The sequence below is a fragment of the Lepidochelys kempii genome, chromosome 6 (assembly GCF_965140265.1).
Source record: "Lepidochelys kempii isolate rLepKem1 chromosome 6, rLepKem1.hap2, whole genome shotgun sequence".
NCBI classification, from domain to species: Eukaryota; Metazoa; Chordata; order Testudines; family Cheloniidae; genus Lepidochelys; species Lepidochelys kempii.
In genome coordinates this window covers 15,260,252-15,267,325 of record NC_133261.1, presented here as the reverse complement: position 1 = coordinate 15,267,325, position 7,074 = coordinate 15,260,252, and the positions used below count along the sequence as shown (strand labels likewise).

Sequence of the window (7,074 nt, the reverse complement as noted above, 5' to 3'; positions counted from 1 at the left end):
TTGGAGGTACCAGAGAGCTGGGGGGGGGGGGAAGGGAGATACCAGAGAGCTGGGGGGGGGGGGGAGGGAGATACCAGAGAGCTGGGGGGGGGGGGGGAAGGGAGATACCAGAGAGCTGGGGGGGGGGGGAAGGGAGATACCAGAGAGCTGGGGGGGGGGGGGGAAGGAGATACCAGAGAGCTGGGGGGGGGGGGGGAAGGGAGATACCAGAGAGCTGGGGGGGGGGGGGGAAGGGAGATACCAGAGAGCTGGGGGGGGGGGGGGAAGGGAGATACCAGAGAGCTGGGGGGGGGGGGGGGAAGGGAGATACCAGAGAGCTGGGGGGGGGGGGGAAGGGAGATACCAGAGAGCTGGGGGGGGGGGGGAAGGGAGATACCAGAGAGCTGGGGGGGGGGGGGGAAGGGAGATACCAGAGAGCTGGGGGGGGGGGGGGGAAGGGAGATACCAGAGAGCTGGGGGGGGGGGAGAAGGGAGATACCAGAGAGCTGGGGGGGGGGGGAGAAGGGAGATACCAGAGAGCTGGGGGGGGGGGGAGAAGGGAGATACCAGAGAGCTGGGGGGGGGGGAGAAGGGAGATACCAGAGAGCTGGGGGGGGGGAGAAGGGAGATATTGGAGATACCAGAGAGCTGGGGGGGGGGAAGGGAGATACCAGAGAGCTGGGGGGGGGGGGAAGGGAGATATTGGAGATACCAGAGAGCTGGGGGGGGGGGAAGGGAGGTATTGGAGATACCAGAGAGCTGGGGGGGGGGGGGGGGAAGGGAGGTATTGGAGCTACCAGAGAGCTGGGGGGGAGGAAGGGAAGGGAGGAGAGATGAGAGACCGGAGCTACCAGAGAGCTGGGGAGGGAGGGGAGATACTGGAGGTACCAGGGAGCTGGCGGGTGGGGGGGAACCACAAGTGCCAGCGAATGCCCCCTTCCCCTGGCGCTTCCCACTCTCATCATCACCACGGCATCGAGCCCCCGCAGCGCTGCAGGAGCGGTCTTGTTATTAGCATCCTCCCCCTGCAGCCCCGGGGCGCAGGGATCGAGCCCCGGGCCCCGCCTGGCTCCTCTCCGCCGCCGCCCAAGTGACTCACGGCTTTGAGCTGCTCCAGCCGATCCTTCATGGTGCCCGCCGCTCCTCCCAGCAGGTGCAGGCTCCCCGGGCGGCCGGCTTCGCTCCAGGAAGTCCTCGCGCCCGCAGAGGCCCGGGGGACGGTTCTTCGCCTTCTCCCCGCCCAGGCTAGAGAGGGGGTAGGAGGCTCATTAGCCGAGGAAAATAAGCCAAGACCCGTGCCCTCCTCCTTGATTTTTGGCCTCCCGGCCTCTGCGCGCGGCCGTGCACAGCGGATTCCCGGGCGCTGCTGCGCTGGCCTGGCCCCAGCTGCTAATCCTCAATGACATACATAGGGAGGGGGTAGGAAAGACAGGGAGGGGAGGAGGGGGAAGACGGGAGCCTCCCACTTTACCTGTGCAAGAATCTGCTGCCCCACAATCTCTTAAAGAGCCAGGAGAGAGACAAGGGTGAGGTAGCCGATGAAGTGAGCTGTAGCTCAGGAAAGCTTATGCTCAAATAAATGTGTTGGTCTCTAAGGTGCCACAAGTCCTCCTTTTTTTTTTTTTTTTTTTTTTTCTGGTCTCTCTGGCAGAAGTTGGGCCAGTCAAAGCTATTCCAGTACTTCCCTCCGCCTGTCTCTCTAATGACCTGAGATCCACCCAGCTACAACTAGAAAAGAGACAGGGGGTTGGACTAGCTGACCTCCTGAGGTCTCTTCCAGCCCTGATCTTCTGTGGTTCTATGACACAGTCAGGCCAGACTGGGCCCCAAGCTCAGCCCTGATCAGAACCAAAGAGCTCAGAGAAACCTCTCCTGCCATCTTTTCGGCTTGTACTTGGAGGGGAATTTTTAAGAGAGCCAGCCTTTGCAACCAAGGGCTTGAGAAACTGAGGCTGAAACTGACCAGGGATCACCTGGTGCCCCATGTGCCTTGTCTGCTTTCACAGAGGGAAAGGCCCAGAACAAACATGCCATCAGAAAGCTGTTAAAATTCCTTCCGGTTTAATCATTTCAGAGGCCAGTTGCTAAGGCAGGGAAGGAAATTGGGATTCCAGGCAGGCAATCCGAACCCTGCGCCCCCATGGATTCCCTGGCTCTGCCTGCACAGGGCTCATTGCAGGATCAGGACCTTGGCATTTGGGGTTGCGTTTGTTTGTTTCCAATTCAAAGTGTATGACTGAGTTTTTCTTTAAAGGTCCAGCTGACAGCCTGATTCTGGGAGGGACTGATCCCCAGCTCCTATGAAAGCCATAGGATCTCAGCACCTTTCAGGTTTGAATCCTTAGTGGTGAACTGCAGGGAAAAAATAAATTGAGCGTGTGACTTTCTTTACTTTTCTGTAATGTATAAAGAAAGTGGAAAGGAGAAAAAGGGAGGAGGAGAGTAGGGCTAATGTGAAAACTGATTGAGACAGGGAATTATTTTGATTCAAGATGCTTAAGACTGTGTGAGGGACTGCATAGCCCAGCCCAAGGAAGAGGAAGCAAAGATGACTTTAAATAATTTTTGGGCCCCTCTTGGTTCTGGGCCGGTCAGGAGCCAGAATAGCTCCTAGCATAATTTAGGCACCCCAGGGTTATGGCAGCCCTGTGACCCAGAGCAGCCATAAAGTTGTGCACTGAGGCTGGGCAGGTTTGGCCCGTGGTTAGGGTGTTAAATGGAGACCCACACTGAATTCTCTGCTCTGCTACAGACTTCTTGTGTGACCTTGAGCAAGTCATTCAGTCACTCTGTGCTCACTTTCCCCATCCATACAATGGGGATAATAGCACTGCCCTGCCTCAGAGAGGTGTGTGAGATTCAATACATTAAAGTCCGCGATGTGTTCAGATACTAGGGTGGTAGGGGCCATATAAGTATATTAGATATGAAATATGCTTCTGCCCTGCCCCGCTTCTGTCCCCAGGGCTTGTAAGAAAGCCTGTGTAGGGCTGGTCCTATGCGATGCCTGCCCCCAGAGAAATTCTTCTTCCTAGGGACTAAAGGTTTTTTCTAGGGGGTTGCACATGTTGTTGCTTGTGTCAGCTGAGCTTATTGCACCCCAGGGGCTCCTTGCATCCCTCCACTCTCCCCAACAGCTCCCTGGATGCCACCCTCCCATCCCCCTCTATTGCAGGGATTCCCTGAACACCCCAGTCTCCCCCAGCTAGGGTTTCTGTGTGCCCCCATACCCCCCTCCTCCCACACCAGAATCCCCCATTTTTCTACCATGCTATTGGCTTTCCGTGAACACCCAGTCCAATATCCTCCATGCCCCCATTGTCTGAATGGCAGGGGCTCTGTGTGCTCCTCCATTGCCATCTTTCCCCTCATAGTCCCCATTCCCTTTTTCTCCCAGTCTCCAGCAGTTCCCTGTGCTCCCATTCCCTCCTTTCCCTATACTAGGGTTCCCATGGCAAGGGCTCTCATGTGCACCCCCTTACCCACTTCCTCCCCATGTCAGGAGCTCTGTCTGCTCCCCATTTCCCATCTTACTAAGCCCTTTGACTCTGTAAACTGAGATGGCCTGTGGACAGTCCTCCACAAGTTCAGTTGCCTTGGTAAGTTTGTCAGCATTATTAAATCTTTCCATTCAGGAATGCACGTTCATGTCCTTCACCAAGACTGCTTCTCAGCTCCCTTTGTTGTCACCAATGGAGTAAAACATGGCTGTGTTCTTGCTCCAACACTATTTGGCATCATGTTTGCAGTTGTTATAGCAGATGCGTTCAGAGACATTGATTGTGGCATTTATGTGCAGTACAGTGTAGATGGAGGTATCTTGAATATGCATTGCCTGCCTGTGAGGACAAAAGTTATGAAGACAATTATTCATGAACTGCTGTTCACCGATGATTGTGCTTTTTTGGCCCAGGAACATTCAGTTGCTCACTGACTGCTTTGCGTTTGCCACAAAATGTTTTGGCTTAACTATCAGCCTAAAGAAGACAGAAGTCATGGTCCAGACTTGACTAGGTCGTACCGCAGCTACTCCATTTGTGGCCATCAATGAGGTTGTTGACAAATTTTGACAGGCAATGTCGTTTAACAAGATGCAATGACTGACGACAGCATTACCAAGCACATTGGTGCAGCAGCGATACCTTCAGAAATCTTCGTCATTGTTTCTGAAAAAACAGTGTCAAACTGTAAACACAAATGGATGTTAACTGTGCCATTGTCATCACCACACTCCTCTACTGCTGCAATATGTGGACTTCTTATCAACACCATCTAAGATACTTGGACCAATTCCACCTATGATGTCTATGGTGGATAATGGGAATAAAATGGTAAGATTTGGTTCCAAATGTTGTCAGAAGTGTGGTGCTCTGTTCTGTTCAATGTTGACAACAGTCAGCTACATGCATGTGTTCCCTCTGTGTGCTGCCCCAGCTCCGCAGATCGCTGACACAACAGACCCCGAGAGAACCCCCAATGACCACAGACTCTGATAAGGTATGAAGGCATCCGGCCAGGCTTATTGCCAAATGAAACACAGTCTCTAGCTCCCTGGATCAGATATCTACAGTTCTGCTAGTACATATGTACTCCCTGACAGTGGACCGGCTCAGTCAGTGGCGGGATTTACCACTGCCCCCTAGGCCAGACAAAGATATTCACTGAGGGATTCTTATACACAGGTACAAACAAGTTACACATCACTCCTGACGCGTAGAGGTGCAGCCCCTCTACGTGTTAGGGTGCCGCCTCTCACAAAACAACTCTAACATATTACCTTCCTGCCCCTGTCCTTAGGATAGGTCAGCCTGTTCCTGTTATCTGTGGGGAATATGCTAGTACCGGAGTGTTCTGGTACCATCGTGGCACATGTTTCCATAACTAGTGCCCAGTACCTGTTAGGTATGTGTAATTTTGCACCATCAGCACAGATTCTGTGAGCAGGGCCTGCCTCTGGCTCACAGCTGAACTTTGTTTTATGTTAGCAAAGTCTTGACCATTACTTTAGTTCGGGCCTTAGGCTTCATACCAGGCCTCTGATGCAAGAGTTTATGTTTCAGGGCCTCATCTTACTACACCAAACATTGAGGTTCTTAAGTGCTGCAACATCACAGTCATTGAAGCTTTTATCGTAAGAGCACAGCTGGGATGGTGTGGTCCATATGTCTGCCAGTAGAATACCGAAGGCCTTTTACAGAGAATTGTAGACTGGAACTTGTGTTAGGGGCAGAGCAAGAAAATGTTACAAAGACACTCTCAGGGTCAACCTCCAATCTTGCAATGTTGACCTCAACACTGGGGAGCTCTTAGCTCATGACAAGGTCCAATGGTGGCAGTTCTGCCACTTTGAGAGCTCATGGATTGCTGCAGTCAAGGAGAGACATGTGAGGTGTAAAGCTAAAAGCAACCCACATATATCTACATTTGTCTTCACCTGTGGCATCCGCGGACAGGATTGCAGGTTCCACAACTGGTCTTTGATCTACAATAAATGACATACAAGACCTACAATAAGTCATTGCGGCTCGTCTGTCAGACTTGGTGGGAAACTCCATCATAACTATGCCAGCCCAGCTCCCAAGTGTAGGTGCAGCCTGCATTGATAGGAGTTTTTCTGTTGGTGTAGGAAAACCACCTCCCCAAATGGTATTAGTGACGTTGATGGAAGTGCTCTTCCATCGACATAGCTGCCTCTACACTGGGGCTTTTGTCAGTGTAGCTATGTGAGTCAAGGGTGTGTTTTTTTCACATTGCTGATCATTGTAAATATGTTGATATAACTTTTCATTGTAGGCCAACTCTAAGTAAAAGGCTAAGGCCTGGTCTATAAAAATTCACACCCTTAAGTGCTATAACTATGCTGATCTAACCCTTGCTGTAGATGCGGGTTGGTCGACAGCAGAATGCTTCCATCAACCTAGCTACTGCCGCTCAGGGAGGTGGATTACCTACATCAACAGAAAATCCCCACCCATTGCTGTAGGAAGTGTCTACACTATGGCGCCATAGCATTGTAGCGCCCGTAGTGTAGACACCCTGAGAAAACTCCCAATCCACATTTCTGAGTCTTCCAAGGAGTTCTCCAACAAAAACAGGGAAGACCCGACTTTCACTGCGGATATTTCCAAGGTAAGAAACAAGCACACACTCCTGCAGTGCATTCAGAATGGTTGGAAGAATTGTCAAAAACACAGCTTTGATGGAAAAGTAACTTGCCACCAGCAACAAAATGGGGGGAAAGACACTCAATTTTGGTGTCACATGGATGCAGTTACAATTATACAAGAAGTTGCCTGTAGCTCGTGTCATTATTGAAACATTTTTCAGATGACAGACAAGATTTTCAAAAGCAAGTAGTGATTCAGGGAAGGGCTGGTCAGGAGTTTTTCTATTAAATGGGTTTTCATTGGAAAATCTCAACTCATTGAAAACAAATTTCAATTCATCTTTCATTGGGAAGGATTCTCAGGTCCAGGATGGAATTTCTAGTCAAAACCAGAGAGAGAAAGACCCACCCCCAGAATAGGCAGTCACCTGGAACAGCACTGTCAGAGGGAAGCTGACGAGGTCAGGGGCTCAGCCTACCTCCGATGCTCTGTTCACTTGCGATTAGTTAAGTCACTGAGTTACTGGAAGGCAGTTAATTAGCTAGGGAAACACCTGGGCAAGATAAAAAGGAAGTTACACTACAGTGAGGCTCGAGGAAAGCATTGATCCCCAGAGAGCAGAAAGAGAACGCTCCTATGGAGAAGGCTTCTCAAGGGGAAGGTGGTGACTGGGGCTCAGCAGCAAAGGAAACCCAGGGGGAGATTGCTCCTGGGTGGGAGAGTTTCCAGAAGGAAAGGACTACAAATGCTGAGTCTCAGAGGAGCCTGGCTCCCATGGACGATTCCAGCAGGCAACAGGAGAAGAACTGGAATTATGTGCTGTCCTGAGGAAGGGTCCTTGTGGTTCAGCCTCCACTGGGGACCTTAACCCAAGAGAAGAGACCCTTCTCCAGCTCATGCCAAGTGGTCCCTGATACCAGAAGAGGGTTGTGGGTGATAAAGGCCTCTCTGATAAGGGACATTGGGCATAACTGGGATTAACAGACTA

At 51.5% G+C, this 7,074-nt stretch overlaps 1 long non-coding RNA gene across 1 annotated transcript; it reads left to right on the top strand.

Moving 5' to 3' along the window:
• Window positions 1-1,399: 1,399 nt before the first annotated feature.
• On the top strand, window positions 1,400-4,527 carry LOC140912452 (uncharacterized). The gene is made up of 3 exons (XR_012159286.1): window positions 1,400-1,505; window positions 2,234-2,310; window positions 3,615-4,527. It is a non-coding gene; the product is annotated as an uncharacterized lncRNA (long non-coding RNA).
• The last annotated feature ends 2,547 nt before the right edge of the window (window positions 4,528-7,074 follow it).